General features: G+C 44.8%; 1 pseudogene; it reads right to left on the reverse strand.

The window, feature by feature from the left end:
- Positions 1–6,020: 6,020 nt before the first annotated feature.
- Positions 6,021–26,176, reverse strand: part of LOC147979016 (uncharacterized) — a 33,965-nt pseudogene continuing 13,809 nt past the window's right edge.

The following is a 26,176-nucleotide window of genomic DNA, read 5'->3' on the forward strand; positions in this document are numbered from 1 at the left end:
TCGGACACAGAGAAAGATAGGGGCTTATTGTTTTGCCTCCCAATGTTTTACCTCAAGGGTAATGTCAACAGTAATAGTTCACGAAAACTCACATCCAATTAGCCATATATACCAGGATCTTTCCAACATACCGCGCTTGCCAAAGGATAAAATGTAAAAAGGAAGGGTGAGGATCACCATGACTCTTATGCAATGTAGGAGATAAAAGTAAAAGATAGGCCCTTCGCAGAGGGAAGCAGAGGTTGTCATGCACTTTTATGGTTGGATGCACAAAATCTTAATGTGAAAGAACGTCACTTCATATTGCCACTTGTGATATGGACCTTTATTATGCAGTCTGTCGCTTTTATTTCTTCCATATCACACGATCGTATAAAGCTTATTTTCTCCCACACTAATAAGTCATACATTTTTAGAGAGCAATTTTATATTGCTTGCACCGATGACAACTTACTTAGAGGATCTTACTCAATCCATAGGTAGGTATGGTGGACTCTTATGGAAAAACTGGTTTAAGGGTATTTGGAAGCACAAGTAGTATCTCTACATGGTGCAATGAATTTGGCTAGCATGAGGGAGAAAGGCAAGCTCAACATGTTGGAGGATCCAAGACAATATAATTTATCTCAGATGTAAGAAAACATAACCCAGTACATTGTCTTCCTTGTCCAATGTCAACTCTTTAGCATGTCATATTTTAATGAGTGCTCACAATCATAAAAGATGTCCAAGATAGTGTATCTATATGTGAAGACTTCTCTTTCTTTATTACTTCCTATTAATTGCAACGATGACCAAAACTATGTTTGTCAACCCTCAACAACTTGTATTCATCATATATACTTTGTCTATGTGAGCTCATTAGTCTCCGTAAGACTCACATGATCTCTTTGTTTCTTTTTATTTCTTTCTCTTTTCTTTTATTCCCTTAGGATCATAGCAAAATAATCAAGCCATTGACTCAACACTAATCTTTATTATATAGCTCACAGACTCCATTACATAGAAGGATAATAAAGCAAAACTCACAACTAGATCATACTAAGAACTTTTATTCTACTAGATCAAGATATTACCAAAAGGATCGAACTAAGAAAAATGGTAAAGATAAAAGTGATGGTGATACGATACCGGGGCACTCCCCCAAGCTTGGCAGTTGCCAAGGGGAGTGCCCATACCCATGTGATTATGTCTCCTTTGTCGATGAAGAAGGTGGAGTTGTTGATGATGGATAGTCGCACATCGAGCGTAGGAGGTCTTCTAACTTGCGGATAATGCCCTTGAGTGTGATGATATGCTCCTTCAACAAAATATTTTCACGTGTGAGATACTTATTTTGTATACGAGCTAACTCAATCATCTTGAAAGCTTCGATTTCTGTTGGGGTGAGAAGATTGTGATCTAGTTGAAGGGTGTCTTCTGTAGCCGGAACTTGGTCCTCCATGGCCTTCTTGATCCCTTCATCCTTGTTGATCTCCATGGGTTCTTCTCTCTTCAGCTCTATCTTCATTAGCCAGGCATCGTTGCCCTCATGGTTGGAAGAGGAGGGAGACGACATAGTACCTGTCCTTGACAACCCTGACAGAAAACAGCTCAAAACAAAGACAGGAGATTTTTGCGTGATACGGGAGTCAAAACCCCCGGGAGATTATATAATTAATTTTTGCCGACCAAAATACGTGTCGTGTATGAAAACGGAGTCCGGAGAGCACACGAGGTGCCTATGAGGTAGGGGGCGCGCCCAGGGGGGTGTCCTTCCCGGACTGCTTCTTATTTTTCTATTTTTCTAAATATTCCAAAACGGAGAAACGTTGCTTTAAAAACTGTTTTGGTGTTGGTTTACTTACTGTACCACATACCTATTCCTTTTCGGAGTCTGAAACGTTCCGAAAAGTGTCCCTTATGTATTCCTCCGGGGTTACAGTTTCAATAACATTGGTTTCAACATTTATGGGATTACCTGAGATATAATGTTTAATTCTTTGACCGTTTACCACCTTTGGATTTGTGCCTTTGAAGTTGTTGATTTTTATGGCACCGGAACGATAGACCTCCTCGATAACGTAAGGACCTTCCCATTTAGAGAGAAGTTTTCCTGCAAAAAATCTTAAATGAGAGTTGTATAGCAATACATAATCACCTACATTAAACTCACGCTTTTGTATCCTTTTATCATGCCATCTTTTAACTTTTTCTTTAAACAACTTGGCATTTTCGTAGGCTTGGGTTCTCCATTCATCAAGTGAGCTAACATCAAATAACCTCTTCTCACCAGCAAGTTTAAAATCATAATTGAGTTCTTTAATAGCCCAATAAGCCTTGTGTTCTAGTTCGAGAGGTAAGTGACATGATTTTCCATAGACCATTTTATACAGAGACATACCCATAGGATTTTTATATGCAGTTCTATAGGCCCATAATGCATCATCAAGTTTCGACCAATTCTTTCTAGACCTATTGATAGTCTTTTGCAAAATTAATTTGAGTTCTCTATTACTCAATTCTACTTGACCACTAGACTGAGGGTGATAAGGAGATGCAATTCTATGATTAACATCATATTTAGCAAGCATTTTACGGAAAGCACCATGAATAAAATGTGAACCACCATCAGTCATTAAATATCTAAGGACTCCAAATCTTGTAAAAATAACCTATTTAAGCATTTTAATAGAAGTGTTATGATTAGCACTACTATTTGGAATAGCTTCTACCCACTTAGTAATGTAATCAACAACAACTAAAATATGTGTATATCCATTAGAGGAAGGAAAGGGTCCCATATAATCAAAGCCCCAAACATCAAATGGTTCAATAACAAGTGAATAATTCATGGGCATTTCTTGACGTCTAATAATATTACCGATTCTTTGACATTCATCACAAAATAAAACAAACTTACGGGCATCCTTGAAGAGAGTAGGTCAATAAAAACCAGATTGCAATACCTTATGTGCAGTCCTATCTCCAGCATGGTGTCCTCCATAAGCTTCGGAGTGACACTTGCGTAGGATATGTCCCTGTTCATGCTTAGGTACACAAGTCTAATGACACCATCTACTCCTTCTTTATAAAGAGGTGGGTCATCCCAAAAGTAATGCCTCAAATCATCGAAGAACTTTTTCTTTTGCTGGTATGTGAAACTAGGTGGTATAAACTTAGCAACAATGTAATTAGCATAATCAGCATACCATGGAGCAGTATGAGAAGCATTTATAACATTTAATTGCTCATTAGGAAAACTCTCATAAATAGGTAGTGGGTCATCATGCACATTTTCTAACCTAGACAAGTTGTCTGCAACGGGGTTCTCAGCTCCCTTTCTATCAACAATATGTAAGTCAAATTCTTGTAGCAAGAGAACCCATCTAATAAGTCCAGGTTTAGCATCTTTATTTTCCATAAGATATTTAATAGCAGCATGATCAGTGTGAATAGTTACTTTAGAATCAACAATATAAGGTATGAACTTATCACAAGCAAATACAACCGCTAAGAATTCCTTTTCAGTAGTAGCATAATTTCTTTGAGCATTGTCTAGGGTTTTACTAACATATTGAATAACATTTAATTTCTTATCAACTCTTTGTCCTAGAACAGCACCTACAGCATAATCACTAGCATCACACATAATTTCAAAGGGTAAATTCCAATCAGGTGGCTAAACAATGGGTTCAAAGATCAATGCTTTCTTAAGTATTTCAAATGCTTCTACACAATCATCATAAAAAACAAACGGTATATCTTTTTGTAATAAATTAGTCAGAGGCTGAGAAATTTTTGAGAAGTCCTTAATAAACCTCCTATAAAATCCGGCATGGCCAAGGAAACTTCTTATACCTTTGATGTCCTTGGGACATGGCATCTTGTCAATAGCATCAACCTTGGCTTAATCAATTTCAATACCTCTTTCAGAAACTTTATGCCCCAAGACAATACCTTCATTAACCATAAATTGGCACTTTTCCCAATTCAAGACAAGATTAGTTTCTTCACATCTCTGCAAAACTCGATCAAGGTTGCTCAAGCAATCATCAAAAGAAGATCCATAGACGGAAAAGTCGTCCATGAAAACCTCACAAATCTTTTCACAAAAGTCAGAGAATATAGCCATCATGCATCTTTGAAAGGTAGCAGGTGCATTACATAAACCAAAAGGCATACGTCTATAAGAAAAATACCAAAAGGGCATGTGAAAGTAGTCTTTGATTGATCTTTGGCTGACACAGGTATTTGAGAGAAACCAAAATAACCATCTAGAAAGCAAAAATGTGTATGTTTGGATAATCTTTCTATCATTTGATTGATAAAAGGTAAGGGTTAATGATCCTTTTTAGTAGCCTAATTTAATTTGCGGAAATCAATTACCATCATATAACCTGTAATAGTTCTTTGAGGGATCAATTCATCTTTATCATTAGGAACGACAGTAATACCTCCCTTCTTAGGGACACAATGGATAGGACTTACCCACTGACTATCAGCAACAGGATAAATTATACCTGCCTCAAGGAGCTTTAGTATTTCCTTTCTTACCACTTCTTTCATTTTCGGATTCAGACGTCGTTGATGATCACGAACTGGTTTAGCATCTTCTTCCAAATTAATTTTATGCTGACATAGAGTGGGACTAATGCCTTAAGATCATCAAGAGTATACCCAATAGCGGCACCGTGCTTCTTTAGAGTTTTCAATAATCTCTCGTCCTCGTGTTCTGAAAGGTTAGCACTAATAATAACAGGATATATCTTTTTCTCATCAAGATAAGCATATTTAAGAGTATCAGGTAACGGTTTAAGCTCAAACACGGGATCACCCTTGGGTGGAGGAGGATCCCCTAGGATTTCAACAGGTAAATTGTTTTTCAGAATAGGTTCCTGTTTAAAGAATACTTCATCTAATTCCCTTCTTTCATTCATAAACATGTCATTTTCATGGTCTAGCAAGTATTGTTCTAAAGGATCATGTAATGCCCAGGCGGATCCCGATCTAGAATTGGGGATGAGGGAGGAGAGAGCAGAGTAGGTGAGAGACTTGGAGAAGGGGGAAAGGAGGACTCGATCAACACTCGCTGCCTCATTCGTCTTGTGAGCCGTACATATGTAGCTGCCCCACTGGGCCACCCTTACAAGGCCGCATCCCAATCACAAACCCACACACGCACTCGACCCAAGCCCAACAGTGGGTTGCAGGTTCAGATAACTGAACTGCACTTGTTAGTCCGCTGCAGGTGCATTAGCAGCATCTGCAGGCGTGACATTGCCTCCCTCTTGCGATGCAGACTCTTCCCAGATGCAAGCGGATGGGTACCGATGACGAAGGACGTCGTAGTCTTCCCAGGTTGTAGCCGATGGTGGCATGTGTGCCCATTGAACTTGCAGTTGCACCACCAGGGAATCCCCTTTCTTCATCATGCGCCGTTGTAGAATTGTCACTGGTTCGGTTTGCTCTCCGGCGAGGTCTGGTACTCGTGGCAGTTCAGAGAACACCGGAGTATAGTCAGGAGTAAATGGCTTCAATTGAGAGACGTGGAATACCGGGTGGATGCTGCTGTTTGGGGGAAGTTGTAGTCGATACGCCAGCGTGCCAATGCGTTCTGTCACCAAGAAGGGACCGAAGAACTTGTAGGCGAGCTTCTTGCAGGGGCGATTGGCGACAAAGGACTGTGCATATGGCTGCAGCTTGAGAAGGACTTGTTCGCCAACGTTGAAGGCTCGTTCTGCTTGGTGTCGATCCGCTTGTTTCTTGAAGCGAGCTTGGGAACGCACCAGCTATGCGCGCAGCAGGTCCGTGTGTGCAGTCCAGTACAGGTCGCCGGACGCCACGTCGCTGGGGAGCGCAGCGCTCAGGTGTGGTAACCCCCCCCCCAGGTTGGGCTCTCTGCCGTACAGCGCCTTGAAGGGAGAGCAATTCAGGGAGGCGTGATGTGCCAAATTGTACCAGAACTCCGCCACTTGTAGCCACTTGCGCCATTGCCGCGGCGTGTCGTGGACTGCACACCGCAGGTACATCTCCAGGCACTAGTTGACGCGCTCAGTTTGGCCGTCCGTCTGGGGGTGGTACGCGATGGAGTAGAGTAGTTTGGTTCCAGCGGCGGCGAGCAATTCGCGCCACATTGCGCTCGTGAAGATCTTGTCGCGGTCGAAGACGATCGAATGTGGTACGCCATGGAGCTTGATGATGTGCTCCCAGAAGGCACCAGCGACCTGAATGGCGGTGAAGGGGTGATGAAGCAGCACGAAGTGCGCGTACTTGGTCAGCCAATCGACGACGACCATGATTGTGTCGGAGCCTTCAGACTTCGGCAACCCTTCCACAAAATCCATGGTCAGCTCCTGCCATGGTTCCATGGGAATTGGAAGGGGTTGGAGCTTGCCGGCAGGGTGCGTGTGCTCGTGCTTGGCGTGTTGGCACACAGCGCACTGCCGGACGAAATCTTCCACGGCACGCTTCAGCCCGTGCCAGGCGAACAACTTGCGGATGCGGTGGTAGGTGGTCATGGCGCCGGAGTGACCACCCACTGCACTGTGATGGAGCGCGGCGATGAGTTTGGTATGCAACATAGAGTTTGCGCCAATCCAGAGCCGGCCGCGCTGCCTGATGACGTCGTTCTGCAATGTGCGGCCTTGGTCGTTGGTGGTGGTGACCGCGAGCTTGGCCAGCAGCTCTTGCGCGTCAGGATCAGTTTCGTAGGAGTTGGCCACCTCTTGGAGCCATTGGGGCTGGCACAGAGAGAGAGTGTCGAGCGCGAGAAGATGGCCCACGCGGGACAGCGGGTCCGCTACTCCATTGTCGACGCCTTTCTTGTAGCGGAAGGAGAACTGTAGCCCCACCAGCTTGCACATGGCTTTCCGCTGGAGGTCCGTAGCCAGCTGCTGATCTATAAGCGCACACAAGCTCTTGTGGTCAGTGACGATCTCGAACGGAGCGCGTTGCAAGTACGGCTGCCACTTGTCGATCGCCATCATCACCGCCAAGAACTCCTTCTCGTAGGTGGACAGCTTCTGATTCTTGACGCCGAATGCCTTGCGGAGGTATGTGACGGGGTGGCCGTTCTGTGTGAGCACCGCCCCCACACCCGTGTCACACGCATCGGACTCGATCGCGAATGGCTTGGCGAAGTCGGGGAGTGCCAACACGGGCGTGCTCACCATGGCTTGCTTCAGCAGCTCGAACGCTTGTTGCGTCTTGTCGTTCTAGGAGAAACCTTTATTCGTCAGGAGCTGGGTCAGCGGCTTCGCGATGATGACGTAGTGGGGAACGAATTTGCGGTAGTAGCCAGTCCGGCCGAGGAAGCCACGGAGCTCGATGGCCATCGTGGGCACGGGCCAGGCCTGCATGGCTCTGGTCTTGGTTGTGTTGGTGGCAACTCTGTCCTTGGAGATCACGTGCCCCAAGTACTCGATGTTGGTTTGCGCAAACGAGCACTTGGATTCCTTGGCGAAAAGCTGGTGTTCGTGGAGCAGTTGCAACGTGAGCCGCAGGTGCTCCTCATGTTCCTGCAAGTCAGTGCTGAAGACAAGAATATCATCAAGAAATATGATGATAAACTTATGAACGTATCGCCCGAAGACAGTGTTCATGAGGCACTGAAAAGTTGCAGGGGCGTTGCACAGACCAAATGGCACCACTCTGAAGTGATAGTGCCCGTGGTGAGTTTTGAAAGCGGTCTTCTCTTCATCCTCCTCGCGCATACAGATCTGATGATATCCAGCATGTAGATTGATCTTGGAGAAATAGGTGGCACCGGCCAGTTTGTCCAGCATCTCATCCATGACCGGCAGAGGAAATTTGTTTTTGACAGTTGCAGTATTCAATCGTCTGAAATCAACACAAAATCTCCAGCTACCGTATTTTTTCTTAACCAACAGAACTGGTGCAGCGTAGGGGCTCATGCTGTGCGCAATGACGCCAGTTTTTAGCATGTCCTGCACCTGCTTCTGAATCTCATCCTTCTGAACAGGTGAGTAGCGATATGGCTTTGTATTGATAGGAAGAGTGCCTGGTTCAAGGTGAATACCATAATCATACTGTCGACGAGGCGGTAATGTGGTGGGTTCGGCGAACACATCCTTGTATTCAGACAGCACTTTCTGAATATTTGGTGGAATTGGTTCCGGGAATGCTTTATCTGCCCGCTCAACTGTAACCAAGGCTGCAGTTCAGATGTCGTTAGCCACTTCCATGCGATGAAGTTCATATGCATCCAATTCTGTGATTGGTGGGAGATCTGCGGTTCTGACGCCCTGAAGGTGTACTGTCTTCCCTTCAGTTTGGAACATGATCGTCTTCAGTTGCCAATGGCAATTCATGGGACTGTGTGAGGCCAACCAATCCATGCCGAGGACTCCATCGTATGCTCCCAGTTGCAGTACTCTGAAATCCGTGTGAAATGTGTGTCCAGGCACCTGCCATCCCAGTTGCCGAACGATCTTGTTGCAGTGTAGCTGCTGCCCATTTGCCACTCGAACTGACACTGGTGGTAAGGCCTCTGTTTTTGCTGCCACGCGCTGCACAAAGGAGTCGCTGATGAAACTGTGTGAGCTGCCCGAATCCACTAACAACAGCATGTATTGATCTCCCACTTGTGTGCGCAGGCGAATGGTAGATGGGGCTTCTTCTCCTGAAACTGCATGTTGTGAAATTGCACAGCATTAAGGCTCGTGGGCGACAGGCGGGTCCAAGAGTTGCAGAGCATGCATTGTGTCGTCCGATAGGATCTCTCCAAAATCCCCTACTTCGATCATCAGTATTTGACCGGTGCGCTTGCACTGATGCTCGCATGAATACTTGTCTCCACAATGGAAATAGAGACCGTTGGCTCTTCTGAATTCTTTGAGCTGCCATTCTCGAGCATACCCGTCGCCTCTTGGACGAGGTTGAGTGGCTGTGCGAGCCTGTGTAGCTACTGCAGGTGCTGCTGGAGGTGGTCGCCCCACAACAACGATGCGGCTGCGTGGTGCTCTTTGTTTTTCTAGCTCTTCCTCTTGAATGCGTGCAAACACAGCAGCTCGGGTAATGCTGGTTGGGGCTTGTAACCTGACGCCCAACTACAGTTCATCCTTCAGTCCCAACAGAAACTGAGAAATGAAGAATTGGGTGCTCAGTGTTGGATCCAAGGAAAGTAGATGATACATTGAGGTTTCGAATTGCTGACGGTACTCCTGAACACTGCTAGTCTGACGCAGTTGAACAAGATGATGCATCTGCGCCTCAAACTCTTCGGGGCCAAATTCTGCTTCGACAGCGGTTATGAATGTTGTCCATGACATAGCAGGGTGTGTCTGTCGATATGCCTGTAGCCACATCGCTGCGATTCCATCCATGTACAGCCTCGCTGTTGTGACCCAATTGTGATGTGCCACTCAGTAGAGCTCGAAGTAGGAGGTGCACCGCTCGAGCCAGATGCGTGGCGCATCGCCGTCAAAACGGGGAAAATCATGCTTGGTCGGCTTGGTGTAGTGGTCGTTCCCGCGATGTTACTCGTACGCGGTTGGCGAGTGCTGGAGCAGGAGAGGGGGACCGTGGTTGACGAGGCGGGAAAACGGAAGCTGCGGGGCGCCCTCTATGTAGAGCGGTGGAGGTGGTGGTGGGCGAGTCGTTGGTGGTGGAGGGGCGGCACTTGACTAGAAGATCCAGAGGCCGACGTCGTTCCCGTCACGGATGTGCCTGGGTCGAGCGACGGAGGGGACTTGCGGGCCTCGTCCACATCTGCTTGCGTCAGATCTATCTGCTTGGCCAGATGCTTGAGCTCATTGGAGACCTAGTCGTTGTAGGCGACCTGGGCTTGGTGGCGCTCCTCCGCCGTCTTCTGGTTGGCGTCGAGGCGGCAGATGACGGACTCGAGCAGGGTCTAAAGCTTGTCTGTCGTCTCCATCATCGCATCCAGCACGCGGTGTGTCTGGGCGGAGGGTTTGGACGGCGCCGTGATCGCGCTCCGAATCGAGGCGAACCCCGAGTAGGATTTTGAGCGAGCTCGCCGGGGCGGCTCGCACCTAGCTCGGTGGATGTTACCGCTCGATCTGGAGGATTAGCGAGCAGCGGCGGCCGATCGGATAAAAATTTCTGGAGGATTTGTGGAGGCTCTGAGTACCACTGTAATGCCCAGGCGGATCCCGATCTAGAATTGGGGATGAGGGAGGAGAGAGCAGAGTAGGTGAGAGGCTTGGAGAAGGGGGAAAGGAGGACTCGATCAACACTCGTTGCCTCATTCGTCTTGTGAGCCGTACATATGTAGCTGCCCCACTGGGCCACCCTTACAAGGCAGCAGCCCAATCACAAACCCACACACGCACTCGACCCAAGCCCAACAGTGGGTTGCAGGTTCAGATAACTGAACTGCACTTGTTAGTCCGCTGCAGGTGCATTAGCAGCATCTGCAGGTGTGACAGATCACTAGGAGGTATGGCAATAGAAGCAAGACCAATAATTTCATCCTTACTAGGTAATTCTTCTTCACGGTGTTGTCTACTAAATTTAGAGAAATTAAATTCATGAGTCATATCATCTAAACCGATAGTAACAACATCCCTTTTGCAATCTATGGTAGCATTAACAGTATTTAAGAAGGGTCTACCAAATATCTCTACTCTTATAAAAAGTTGAGTTGGTGGTGATGGTGTGCCTGCCATCCTTCATTTACAACCATTCGATTTATATCCAACGCATCTGAGACAAACTATGTCAGTTTTGCAAAAAGACCCCCGCACTCCACACCTCATTTGTAGATACCCCCTGCCTCTCATGTTCAGCCATCTCTCCCTCTCACTTCATCTAGCCATCTCAGAAAAAAATAAGAAGGATCTGGAGAGGTCGCTGCTCTCGGCACCGTCTGCCCCCAACACCTCTGATGCCTTCTCTCAGGCCATATTGCCGACCACCACCACGACCCCATCCTCCTCGCCATCTCCTCCGCCCCCTTCCAAGTCATCCCGAGTTACATTCATGGTAGTCTTTAAAAAACAAACAAGATTGATACTCAAAAAATAATTCTTCAAGATCATTTTTCGCAAAGCACAACAAGTGTTATTTCTTCATGAAGTTTTGGATGTAGGTTGAACACTTGAACGCTTTTGTTTGCAAAAGATATATATTTTTTATCTATTTTGCCTACATTTACTATTCACCCGGATGCTTGTGAGCTCTAGAGAAGAATGAATATCTGAAGAAACATATCGATATTTGTTACACATGAGATGACCCCACATATTTTGTCAAATAAACAACTCCCGGATCAATGGATTTCGGTGCTCCGTGCAATGCACGGGCATCTTACTAGTAATGGGACAAAAGCTATCTTGTGGGGAACCAAGAACAAGAAAATCAGCAGGATATTTAGTTTTCCCACACAAGACTTCAACATCTCTAACAATTCCCATTGGTGAAATATTATCTCTATTGGCAAGTTTAATTGTGACATCAGTATCTTCCATCTCAGCAGGTGCAATATCATGCATAACTTCTTTGTATAAGGAATAAGGTATTGCGCTAGCACTAGCACCCATATCACATAAGCCATGATAACAATGATCTCCTATTTTAACAGAAATAACAGGCATGCCTACCACAGGTCTAGGTTTATCTTTATCACGGGGTTTAGCAATTCTAGCAGTTTCATCACAGAAATAAATAACATGCCCATCAATATTATCAGACAAGAGATCTTTAACAATAGCAATATTAGGTTCAACTTTAACTTGTTCAGGAGGTGTATATGTTTTAATATTGCATTTACGAACCACAGTTGAAGCTTTAGCATGATCCTTTATCCTAACAGGAAAAGGTGGTTTCTCAACATAAGCAGTATGAACAATAGGATCATTATAAGTGACAATCTTTTCTTCAACTTTAATAGGTGAAGCCACTTTTACTTCTATGGGAGGATGATATTTAAACCACTTCTCCTTGGGGAGATCAACATAAGTAGCAAAAGATTCATAGAAAGAAGCTACTATCTCGGAGTCAAGTCCATATTTAGTGCTAAATTTATGGAAAACATCGGTATCCATAAAAGATTTAACACAATCAAAACTAGGTGTCATACATGACTCCTTACCATTGTCGAGGTCCCAATCTTCAGAGTTGCGTTTAATTCTTTCCAATAAATCCCATTTGAATTCAATAGTCTTCATCATAAAAGAGCTAGCACAAGAAGTATCAAGCATGGTGGATTGTTATCAGAAAGCCGAGCATAAAATTTTTGAATAATCATTTCTCTTGAGAGCTCATGATTGGGGCATGAATATAACATTGATTTAAGCCTCCCCCAAGCTTGAGCGATGCTTTCTCCTTTGTGAGGCCAAAAATTATATATGTAATTGCGATCACGATGAACAAGATGCATAGGATAAAACTTCTGATGAAATTCCAATTTCAATCGTTTGTAATTCCAAGACCCCATATCATCACATAGCCTATACCATGTCGATGCATCTCCCTTCAAAGATAAAGGGAAGGCCTTCTTCTTAACAACATCTTCGGGTACACCTACAAGCTTAAATAATCCACAAACTTCATCCACATATATCAGATGCTCATCAGGATGTTTTGTTCCATCTCCTAAAAAGGATTAGATAGCAATTTTTCTATCATACCCGAAGGAATTTCAAAGCAGGCATTTTCATTTTCATTTTCATTTTCAATAGGTTGAGGAGCAACTCTTTGCTGTACTGGTCGGGGTGAAGATACCCCGAACAATCCCCTCAGAGGATTACTTTCCATAGTAACAAGTGACAGTAAATTTCAGCACACTATATAAAATTTTCCTTACCAAATTCCACCTACCAAAGGCGCTTCACTCCCCGGCAACGGCGCCATAAAAGAGTCTTGATGACCCACAAGTATAGGGGATCTATCATAGTACTTTCCATAAGTAAGAGTGTCGAACCCAACGAGGAGTAGAAGGAAATGATAAGTAGTTTCCAGCAAGGTATTCTCTGCAAGTACTGAAATAAGTGGTAATAGATAGTTTTGTGATAGGATAATTTGTAACGAGCAACAAGTAACAAAAGTAAATAAAGTGCAGCAAGGTGGCCCAATCCTTTTTGTAGCAAAGGACAAGCCTGGACAAACTCTTATATGATGTAAAGCGCTCCCGAGGACACATGGGAATATCGTCAAGCTAGGTTTCATCACGTTCATATGATTCGCGTTGGGTACTTTGATAATTTGGTATGTGGGTGGACCGGTGCTTGGGTGTTGCTCTTACTTGGACAAGAATCCCACTTATGATTAACCTCTATTGCAAGCATCCGCAACTACAACAAAAGTATTAAGGTAAACCTAACCATAGCATGAAACATATGGATCCAAATCGGCCCCTTACGAAGCAACACATAAATTAGGGTTTAAGCTTCTGTCACTCTAGCAACCCATCATCTACTTATTACTTTCCGATGCCTTCCTCTTGGCCCAAATAATGGTGAAGTGTCATGTAGTCGACGTTCACATAACACCACTAGAGGAGAGACAACATACATCTCATCAAAATATCGAACGAATACCAAATTCACATGACTACTAATAGCAAGACTTCTCCCATGTCCTCAGGAACAAAAGTAACTACTCACAAAGCATAAACATGTTCATAATCAGAGCGGTATTAATATGCATATAGGATCTGAACATATGATCTTCCACCAATTAAACCAACTAGCATAAACTACAAGGAGTAATTAACACTACTAGCAACCTACTAGCACCAATCCCAGACTTGGAGACAGGAATTGGATACAAGAGATGAACTAGGGTTTTGAGAGGAGATGGTGCTAATGAAGATGTTGATGGAGATTGCCCTCTCCCGATGAGAGGAGTGTTGGCGATGACGATGGCGATGATTTCCCCCTCCGGGAGGGAAGTTTCCCCGGCAGAACAGCTCCACCAGAGCCCTAGATTGGTTCTTCCAAGGTTCCGCCTCGTGATGGCAGACTTTTGTCCGAGAAGATGGCTTATGATTTTTTCCCATCGAAAGACTCCATATAGCAGAAGATGGCCACCGGAGGGCCACCAGGGGAACCACGAGGTAGGTGGCGCGCCCAGGGGGTAGGGCGCGCCCCCCACCCTTGTGGGCAGGGTGTGGCCCCCTGGTGAAGTTCTTGCTCTCAGTATTTTTTATATATTTCGAAAACGTCTTCCATGAAGTTTCAGGACTTTTGGAGATGTGCAGAATAGATCCCTAATATTTGCTCCTCTTCCGGCCCAGAATCCCAGCTGCCGGCATTCTCCCTCTTTATGTAAACCTTGTAAAATAAGAGAGAATAGGCATAAGTATTGTGACATAATGTGTAATAACAACCCATAATGCAATAAATATCGATATAAAAGCATGATGCAAAATGGACGTATCAGTCGACGCGGCACTTCGGGCACAATATCTGAAGGCTCCAACGTATGTTCTGCCTCCAAAGAGGACAAGGAGGAGGACAAATCCCCAGTGGGGGAAGAAATAAGAGGGCGACCTCCATACACTTGGAGGCCGAGTCGGCTAAAAGGGGAAAAGTTCCTCTTTTGGAAGAGTCCACTGCCGCCGCCGACAGCAGCCTGGCGTGGGATCCCAGGGCCCAGCCCCTGGTGAACTCGTGAGTATAAAATCCGAACACTTTATGCGTCCAGACTCATCATGGCATAATATTTTATCCTAGGCTATATTTTTTGTAGTCCGACGAGGTCCCGCACCGAACGATCCTCATCAGAGGATTCGCTGAGCTCGGATGTTGTAGAGAGTGGGACGCCCCCGAAGGCCCCTTCCCCCAAGTATGTGCATAACACCAAGGCTTCGTCCCAGAAGGACCCCGGCCAAGGAGGGGGGAAGAGATCATGAAAATGGCGCCTGGAGGTCAGACTTCGGGGGCCGGAGACATGGGGGAGAAGATTCCCATGGGAGTCGACGGCGGGAGCCATCTTGAATTCGGCTCCCAGCCGGACGCAATTCCGGAGACCAATACGGCTCCAAAATCAAGCATGCAGCCTCCCTCAGCTGGAGGGGACGTGCCCGTTCCACCGGCAATTTCTATCCAGCCAGAGGTGCCGGATGTTTTGTTGGCGGCGCTGAAGAGCACCTCCATCGTTGATGAACACCGTGCACTGATGGGTGCGGTGATTAAGGAGATTCAGTCTGCTGAGAGTGGACTGAATGAAGCCTGTATCAGCCTTATAAGAGGCTTTGAGGTATGTTTTATGAGGTTTTGAAGAGTGTCATAGTATGGATAGTAGCCCCTGATACACTGTTCGGTGCAAGAAAGGACCGGACAGAGGATCAATTTTATGTTCGCAGGAAGACTCACTTGATGACATCTATCTCTCTTCTTTTATAAGCAGGCATCTGCGGCGGCTGTTGCCTCTCATGCTGCGGAGGTCTCCGGACTGAATCAAAGTCTGGAGCAGGCCGAAGAAGAACTTGGCCAGTTGAAAAGGCAGTTGGAAGATAAACAAGGTATGCACAAGCCTTGTTCGCGTTTAATGCGAACAAATTCCCAGTATGATAAAGTATGTTTCATTATTTGCGCCAGGGGTGATGACTGAAGTCCAGGCTCTGAGGAAGGCTGCTGCCGAGGCCGAGGAAAAGACAGCGGAACGTAAGGCAGCAAAACATGGGAGCCGGGCAAACCCAACATTTGACCCAAGACATGATTCGGAGCTGATGCATATAATGCTATAGGTTCGGGGTGCCGAACTTCCATGAAGGTGTTCGGACTTTATTGCCGTATTATGGGTACAACGAAGCCCCTGGCATATTTAAAGCATATCACGGTGTACGAAGCCACTTGTCAAAAGAATTTCAATAAGAAATAACAGCAGATAAGCGTTATATAAATCCACATGTTGTATTTGAATAGTACGTCGATGCGTGTGAGTACAGGTAATGTGATAAAAAAAGAAATATGACTGTGGAACCTGCTGAGACCAGGGGGAAGAAGCTGTGTGCAGATCTGGAGTATAGTCGGATGGTCATCGCGGGGAATATCTAAGGATTCCCTTGCGCGTTCGAGCTGCTTCCATATCGCCAATCCTAGTCTGCGCAAAGTTGAACCTGCAAACAAAATGCAAGAAATGTTTGTGTGCCGCAGAGCGGTTAAGCCGCGGTATGTGGCCTGTCCTGGCTTTCGCCGGAGTGTTTAATTGAGCTCTGGACGGGGCGGGCTATCCTGCCGCGAAGTAGTTCGAAGTCCTTTGGCGGTGTCCGAGAGTCAGGCCGTCGACTCGTGGTTCGGTTGGAAGGTGCCACTTGTAGCTTCTGCTGTTAAAGCAGCGGTATACTCCTTGGTGTCGAGGGAAAGTTCGGCCTTGCCATTAACCGTGATGATACCGCACGTACCGGGCAATTTGAGCTTACGGTAGGCATAATGTGGTACCGCATTGAATCGAGCGAACGCGGTTCGTCCGAGCAGTGCCTGATAATCACTGCGAAAGGGGACGATGTCGAAGATTAACTCTTCGGCACGGTAATTGTCTGGTGATCGGAAGACTACTTCAAGGGCGATGGAGCCTGTACAGCTGGCCTCCATACCTGGTATAATACCTCTGAAGGTGGTTTTAGTGGGCTTGATCACTGAATGATCGATGCCCATCTTGTGCATTGTGACTTGGTAAAGTAGGTTTAGACTGCTCCCTCCGTCCATAAGGACTCGCGTGAGGTGGAAGCCGTCAATTATTGGGTCGAGGACTAGTGCGGCTGGATTGCCCTGATTGGTGTTAACCGGACGATCCGTGCGGTTGAAGGTGATCGGCCGTAGTTCATATTGTGGGACGACTGGTTCCATTAAGTCGACATCCCTAAGGGTGTGCGTCCGGTCCGGGATGGGAGTTTAGGTGCCGTTTACCACGTTCACCGTTTGGATTTGCGGGGGAAATTTCTTTTGCCCTCCTGTACTCGGTGATCTGGGCTCCTCGTCGCCATCGTCGCTTTGAGACCCCTTATCATTGTTTTTGGCACCTGACCTGCCAGCTTGTTTGAAGACCCAGCATTCTCTATTGGTATGATTGGCTGGTATTCCTGGGGTGCCATGAATTTGGCATGGGCGGTCGAGTATGCGGTCCAGACTGGACGGACCCGAATTGTCATTTGTGAGTGTCCCATTCTGCTGACTGGACTTAGAGCCCCTGAATCCGGCATTGACTGCCGTATCTTCGGCATTTCCACCATTTTTGCGGTGCTCGTGTTTGTTGCGTCGGGGTTTGCTGTTGCTATCTCTGGCTTCTGATGTGTCGGGGTTGCTTGTTGTGTTGTTGCTACGGGCTAGCCAGCTATCCTCGCCCGCACAAAAGCGGGTCATAGTGTCGTGAGGGCTGCCATGGATTTCGGCTTTTCTTGGCCGAGGTGTCGGGCGAGCCACTCGTCGCGAATGTTATGCTTAAATGCCGCTAAGGCCTCGGCATCCGGACAGTCGACAATTTGGTTGTTTTTAGTTAGGAACCGAGTCCAGAATTTCCTAGCTGATTCCCCTCGCTGTTAGGTTATGTGACTCAAGTCATCGGCATCCGGTGGTCGCACATAAGTGCCCTGGAAGTTGTCAAGGAATGCTTCTTCCAAATTTTCCCAACTGGCAATGGAGTTTGCCGGCAGGCTATTGAGCCAATGCCGAGAAGGTCCTTTGAGTTTTATTGGGAGGTACTTGATGGCTGATGTCTACTACACAACCTTCTTCTTGTATACGTTGTTGGGCCTCCAAGTGCAGAGGTTTGTAGGACAGTAGCAAATTTCCCTCAAGTTGATGACCTAAGGTTTATCAATCCGTAGGAGGTGTAGGATGAAGATGGTCTCTCTCAAGCAACCCTGCAACTAAATAACAAAGAGTCTCTTGTGTCCCCAACACACCCAATACAATGGTAAATTGTATAGGTGCACTAGTTCAGCGAAGAGATGGTGATACAAGTGGTATATGGATAGTAGATAATAGTTTTTGTAATCTGAAATTATAAAAACAGCAAGGTAACTAATGATAAAAGTGAGCGTAAACGGTATTGCAATGATAGGAAATAAGGCCTAGGGTTCATACTTTCGCTAGTGTAAGTTCCCTCAACAATAACATCATAGTTGGATCACATAACTATCCCTCAACATGCAACAAAGAGTCACTCCAAAGTCATTAATAGCGGAGAACGAACGAAGAGATTATTGTAGGGTACGAAACCACCTCAAAGTTATTCTTTCCATTCAATCTGTTGGGCTATTCCTATAAGTGTCAAAAACAGCCCTAGAGTTCGTACTAGAATAACACCTTAAGACACAAATCAACCAAAACCCTAATGTCACCTAGATACTCCAATGTCACCTCAAGTATCCATGGGTATGATTATACGATATGCATCACACAATCTCAGATTCATCTATTCAACCAACACATAGAACCTCAAAGAGTGCCCCAAAGTTTCTACTAGAGAATCACGACAAAAACATGTGCCAACCCCTATGCATAGGTTCATGGGCGGAACCCGCAAGTTGATCACCAAAACATACATCAAGTGAATCACGTGATATCCCATTGTCACCACAGATACGCACGACAAGACATACATCAAGTGTTCTCAAATCTTTAAGGACTCAATCCAATAAGATGACTTCAAAGGGGAAACTCAATCCATTACAAGAGAGTAGAGGGGGAGAAGAAACATAAGATCCAACTATAATAGCAAAGCTCGTGATACATCAAGATCATGCCAAATCAAGAACACGAGAGAGAGAGAGATCAAACACATAGCTACTGGTACATACCCTCAGCCCCGAGGGAGAACTACTCCCTCTTCGTCATGGAGAGCACCGGGATGATGAAGATGGCCACCAGAGAGGGATTCCCCCCTCCGGCAGGGTGCCGGAACGGGTCTAGATTGGCTTTGGGTGGCTACGGAGGCTTCTGGCAGTGGAACTCCCGATCTATTGTGCTCTCGGATGTTTTTAGGGTATATGGAGATATATAGGTGGAAGAAGTACGTCAGGGGGGCACGAGGGGCCCACGAGGGTGGAGGGCGCGCCCACGGGGTGGGTGCGCCCCCCTGCCTCGTGGCCTCCTCGTAGATCCCCTGACGTGCACTCCAAGTCTTCTAGGCTTCTTTCCTTCCAAAAATGAGTTCCGTGAAGTTTCAGGTCAATTGGACTCCGTTTGATTTTCCTTTTCTTCGAAATCCTAAAACAAGGTAAAAACAGAAACTGGCACTGGGCTCTGGGTTAATAGGTTAGTCCCAAAAATGATATAAAAGTGTATAATAAAGCCCATAAACATTCAAAACAGTAGATAATATAGCATGGAGCAATCAAAAATTATATATACGTTGGAGACGTATCAGCATCCCCAAGCTTAATTCCTGCTCGTCCTCGAGTAGGTAAATGATAAAAACAGAATTTTTGATGTGGAGTGCTACTTGGCGTAATTTAAATGTAATTCTTATTAATTGTGGCATGAATATTCAGATCCAAAAGATTCAAGATAAAAGTTCATATTGACATAAAAATGATAATACTTCAAGCATACTAACTAAGCAATTATGTCTTCTCAAAATAACATGGCCAAAGAAAGTTCATCCCTACAAAATCATATGGTTTAGTCATGCTCCATTTTCGTCACACAAGAATGCTCTCATCATGCACAACCCCGATGACAAGCCAAGCAATTGTTTCATACTTTAGTAATCTCAAACCTATAAACTTTCACACAATACATGAGCGTGAGCCATGGACATAGCACTATGGGTGGAATAGAATATAATGAGGGGGGTTATCTGGAGAAGAAAAAAAGGAGAAAGTCTCACATCAACGAGGCTAATCAATGAGCTACGGAGATGCCCATCGATTGATGTTAATGCGAGGAGTAGGGATTGCCATGCAACGGATGCACTAGAGTTATAAATGTATGAAAGCTCGACAAAAGAAACTAAGTGGGTGTGCATCCAACTTGCTTGCTCACGAAGACATAGGGCACTTGAGGAGGCCCATTGTTGGAATATACAAGCCAAGTTCTATAATGAAAAATTCCCACTAGTATATGAAAGTGATAACATGAGAGACTCTCTACTATGAAGATCATGGTGCTACTTTGAAGCACAAGTGTGGTAAAAGGATAGTAACATTGTCCCTTCTCTCTTTTTCTCTCATCATTTTTTGGGCATTCTATCTTTTTTATGGCCTTTCTCCCCCTTTTTTTGGGCCTTCTCATTTTTTAATGGCCTTTCTCTTTTTTTTATTCCTCACTTGGGACAATGCTCTAATAATGATGATCATCACACTTCTATTTATTTACAACTCAATGATTACAACTCGATACTAGAACAAAGATGACTCTATATGAATGCCTCCGGCGGTGTACCGGGATATGCAATGAACCAAGAGTGACATGTATGAAAGAATTACGAACGGTGGCTTTGCCACAAATACGATGTCAACTACATGATCATGCAAAGCAATATGACAATGATGAATGTGTCATGATAAACTGAATGGTGGAAAGTTGCATGGCAATATATCTCGGAATGGCTATGGAAATGCCATAATAGGTAGGTATGGTGGCTGTTTTGAGGAAGATATAAGGAGGTTTATGTGTGATAGAGTGTATCATATCACGGGGTTTGGATGCACCGGCGAAGTTTGCGCCAACTCTCAATGTGAGAAAGGGCAATGCACGGTACCGAAGAGGCTAGCAAGGATGGAAGAGTGAGAGTGCGTATAATCTATGGACTCAACATTAGTCATAAAGAATTCACATACTTATTGCAAAAATCTACAAGTCATCAAAAACCTCGGCACTACGCGCATGCTCCTAGGGGGATAGATTGGTAGGAAAAGACCATCGCTCGTCCCCGACCGCCACTCATAAGGAGGACAATCAAATAACACATCATGTTTCAAATTTGTTACATAACGTTTACCATACGTGCATGCTATGGGACTTGCAAACTTCAACACAAGTATTCCTCAAATTCACAACTACTCAACTAGCACGACTTTGATATTATTACCTCCATATCTCAAAACAATCATCAAGCATCAAACTTCTCTTAGTATTCAATACTCTATATGAAAGTTTTTACTAATCTTGTATACCTAGCATATTAGGATTTTATGAAAATTACCATGCTATTAAGACTCTCAAAATAATATAAGTGAAGCATGAGAGTTCATCTATTTCTTCAAAATAAAACTACCACCATGCTCTAAAAGATATAAGTGAAGATCAATAAGTAGTCGAATAATTATGCAACTATGTGAAGACTCTCTAACATTTAATAATTTCAGATCTTGGTATTTTATTCAAACAGCAAGCAAAGAAAAATAAAATGAAATGGCGCTCCAAGCAAAACACATATCATGTTGCGAATAAAAATATAGCTCCAAGTAAAGTTACCGATGAACAAAGATGAAAGAGGGGATGCCTTCCGGGGCATCCCCAAGCTTAGGCTCTTTCTTGTCCTTAAAAATTACCTTGGGGTGCCTTGTGCATCACCAAGCTTAGGCTCTTGCCACTCCTTATTCCATAGTCCATCGAATCCTTACCCAAAACTTGAAAACTTCACAACACAAAACTTACCAGAAAACTCGTAAGCTCCGTTAGTATAAGAAAATAAATCACCACTTCAAGGTACTATAATGAACTCATTATTTATTTATATTGGTGTTAAACCTACCGTATTCCAACTTCTCTATGGTCTATAAACTATTTTACTAGCCACAGATTCATCAAAATAAGCAAACAACACACGAAAAACAGAATCTGTCAAAAACAGAACAGTCTGTAGTAATCTGGATCAAACGTATACTTATGGAACTCATAAAATTCTCAAACAAATTGCTGGACCTGAGGAATTTATCTATTAATCATCTGCAAAAATAATTAACTAAATAGCACTCTTCAAATAAAAATGGCAGCAATTCTCGTGAGCGCTATGATACGTCTCCAACGTATCTATAATTTTTGATTGCTCCATGCTATATTATCTACTGTTTTGGACTATACTGGGCTTTATTTTCCACTTTTATATTATTTTTGGGACTAACCTATTAACCGGAGGCCCAGCCCAGAATTGCTGTTTTTTTCCTATTTCAGTGTTTCAGATAAACAGAATATAAAACGGAGTCCAAACGGAATAAAATCTTCGGAAACGTGATTCTCTCACCGAACGTGATCCAGGAGACTTGGACCCTACTGCAAGGGATCAAAGAGGTGGTCACGAGGGTGGGGGGCGCCCCCCCTAGGGCGCGCCCCCTGCCTCGTGGGCCCCTCGGTGCTCCACCGACGTACTCCTTCCTCCTATATATACACGCGTACCCCCAAACGACCAGAACAGGAGCCAAAAACCTAGTTCCACCGCCGCAACTTTCTATATCCACGAGATCCCATCTTGGGGCCTGTTCCAGAGCTCCGCCAGAAGAGGGCCGTCATCATGGAGGGCTTCTACATCATCCTAGCCCCTTCGATGAAGTGTGAGTAGTTTACCTCAGACCTTCGGGTCCATAGTTAGTAGCTAGATGGCTTCTTCTCTCTCTTTGAAGCTCAATACAAAGTTCTCCCCCTCTCTCATGGAGATCTATTCGATGTAATCTTCTTTTTGCGGTGTGTTTGTTGAGACCGGTGAATTGTGGGTTTATGATCAAGTCTATCTATGAATAATATTTGAATCTTCTCTGAATTCTTTTATGCATGATTGGTTATCTTTGCAAGTCTCTTCGAATTATCCGTTTGGTTTGGCCAACTAGATTGGTAGTTCTTTCCATGGGAGAAGTGCTTAGCTTTGGGTTCGATCTTGCGGTGTCCTTACCCAGTGACAGAAGGGGCAGCAAGGCACGTATTGTATCATTGCCATCGAGGATAACAAGATGGGGTTTATTTCATATTGCATGAATTTATCTCTCTACATCATGTCATCTTGCTTAATGCGTTACTCTGTTTTTAACTTAATACTCTAGATGCATGCTAGATAGCGGTCGATGAGTGGAGTAATAGTAGTAGATGCAAAATCGTTTCGATATACTTGTCATGGATGTGATGCCTATATACATGATCATGCCTAGATATTCTCATAATTATGCACAATTCTATCAATTGCTCAACAGTAATTTGTTCACCCACCGTAGAATAGTTATGCTCTTGAGAGAAGCCACTAGTGAAACCTATGGCCCCCGGGTCTATTCTCATCATATCAATCTCCATCACTTTTATATTGTTTTGCTATTTACTTTGCTTTTACTTTTTACTTTGCATCTTTATATCAAAAAATACCAAAAATATTATATCTATCAGATCTCACTCTCGTAAGTGACCGTGAAGGGCTTGACAACCCCTAATCGCGTTGGTTGCGAGAAGCTATCGCTTTGTGCAGGTACGAGGGACTTAAGCGTGGGCTCCTACTGGATTGATATCTTGGTTCTCAAAAACTGAGGGAAATACTTACGCTACTCTGCTACATCATTCCTTCCTCTTTGGGGAAAACCAACGCAAGCTCAAGATGTAGCACGCTAAAGTTTCTGTTTTTTACAGCATGATCAACAAGACTTTCCCCAAGTCTTCCCAAAGGTTCTACTTGGCACAAACACTAATTAAAAGCATAAAAAGACATCTAAACAGAGGCTAGATGAATTATTTATTACTAAACAGGAACAAAAAGCAAGGAACTAAAATAAAATTGGGTTGCCTCCAAACAAGCGCTATCGTTTAACGCCCCTAGCTAGGCATGATGATTTCAATGATGCTCACATAAAGGATGAGAATTGAAACATAAATAGAGCATCATGAAGAATATGACTAGCACATTTAAGTCTAACCCACTTCCTATGCGTAGGGATTTTGTGATCAAACAACTTGTGGGAACAAGAATCAACTTGCATAGGAAAGCAAAACAAGCTTAACTTCAAGATTTTAAGCATATAGAGAGGAAACTTGATATTATTGCAACTCCTACAAGCATATGTTCCTCCCTCATAATAATTTTCAGTAGCATCATGAATGAATTTAACAATATAACCAGCACCTAAAGCATTCTTTTCATGATCTACAAGCATGCAAAATTTACTACTCTCCACATAAGCAAAATTCTTCTCATCAATAGTAGTGGGAGCAAACTTAATGAAATAACTATCATGGGATTGAAATTTGAAATCAAGATGACAAGTTTCATTGTTATCATTATTCTTTAAAGCATATGTGTCATCACAATAATCATCATATATAGGAGGCATGCTTTCATCATAATAAATTTGCTCATCAAAACTTGGGGGACAAAAAATATCATCTTCATCAAACATAGCTTCCCCAAGCTTGTGGCTTTGCATATCATTAGCATCATGGATATTCAAGGAATTCATACTAACAACATTGCAATCATGCTCATCATTCAAATATTTAGTGCCAAACATTTTATAGATTTCTTCTTCTAGGACTTGAGCACAATTATCCTTTCCATCATACTCACGAAAGATATTAAAAAAGTGAAGCGTATGAGACAAACTCAATTCCATGTTTTTATAGTTTTATTTTATAAACTAAACTAGTTATAAAACAAGAAACTAGAAGACTCGATTGCAAGATCAAAATATATACCTTCAAGCGCTAACCTCCTCGACAACGGCGCCAGAAAAGAATGGCATGTAGATCGTCACCGCGGGCCATGTGAATGTGGAGGAGGAAATCTTCGATCCACACCATGGGGTCTGTTGTACCATCATATGATTCGATGTTCACGGTTTTAAAACCTTCTGGGAATTCATGATCCATTACTTCATTAGTGAAGCATAGGGGGTGTGCGGCGCCTCTGTGCCGGGCTATATCACGACGCAGTTCATACGAGTCTTGTCTGCTGTATTCGGCCCGGCCAGATTTTCTTTTAGCATATCTGGCGTGACAGTCATCGTCACGCGTTGGGGCGCGCCCCCATGATCCATAGATCGATCTTACATGTCCTGCCTTGTTTTCCAATACGTCTCGCGGGTCCTGCGTATTACCCCGGGCCTTGGTATTTTTGTTTAACTGGCGACGGGGTGCGAGCTGGACTTCGGCCTGGTATGTCGCTTTGTCTCGGCCACGAGGTGGTCGGTCAGACGCATCATACATTGGGAGCGTAGGCTTTAATGCTTCCTCCTCGAGTTGGGGTAGCAACCTGCGCTTTGGGTAACTTTTGGTTGGGTGCTTGAGTTCGTATTCCTCGGCTGCCAGGACCTCAGTCCATCTATCCGCTAGCAGATCTTGGTCAGCTTGAAGCTGATGTTATTTTTTCTTCAGGCTTTTTGTTGTGGCTATAAGACGGCGCTTGAAGCGCTCTTGTTCAGCCGGATCCTTAGGCACGATAAATTCATCGTCGCTGAGGCTCACCTCGCCTTCGAAGAGAGGCATGTAATTGCCATCCTCTGATTCTCCGTCTGCTGCCTGTTCCTTAGGGCTAGCTTGCCCATCCTCCCGCTCGAGGCCTGGCTGGAGGGGATTGTCTTCGTCTTCGGCGCTATTCTCAGCATTATTATCTCTTGTGCCGGTATTGCTGCTTTTGCTATGGCGGGGCTTAGAGCGGCGCCGATGATGCCGGTGCTTAGATTGCTTCTCGAGGGGATTATCCTCTGTTGCCTTATTGCCATCGCTTTCTTTGGGGGTGTCCACCATGTATATATCATATGATGAGGTGGTTGTCCAGTGCCCTGTGGGCGGTGGTTCCTGTTTTTCTCATGCATTGTCGTCCATACCGTCGATGTCTTCAGAGCCGAAATCAAGCATGTCGGTTAAGTCGTCGACAGTGGCTATTAAGTGGATGGTGAGTGGGGAATGAATTTCTTTGTTGTCCGCTTCCCACTCAAGCCGTACATAGTTCGGCCAAGGGTCTCCTGACAAGGAGAGAGACCTCAATGAATTTAGCACGTCACCTAAGGGCGAGTGCTAGAAGGTATCCGCGGAGGTAAACTCCATGATCGATGCCCAATCAGATACGATAGGCACGGACGCAGGCGATTAGGAGCCTGTGGCCGGGGAAGAATCCAAGGGTCCGGCAACACAGGTCTCATAGGAGGTGAAGTCAGTATTCGGCTCTATCGCCGCTGGGTGTGCGGCCTCCGTGGCGGGGTCCATCCACCCATCCTCGGACGGCGTGATCTGCTCCGGATTGAGGGCTGGAGTAGCCACAGGTGTGATCTCCCGAACACCGTCCGGCAGCATAGCTAAGTCATGCTCGTCGCGACTGTGCGGCGCACCTAACATGGGCTCAAATCCATCTAAGA

The sequence above is a fragment of the Triticum urartu genome, chromosome 3A (genome assembly GCF_056163025.1).
Source record: "Triticum urartu cultivar PI428250 chromosome 3A, HENAU_Tu73, whole genome shotgun sequence".
Lineage (NCBI taxonomy): Eukaryota > Viridiplantae > Streptophyta > Magnoliopsida > Poales > Poaceae > Triticum > Triticum urartu.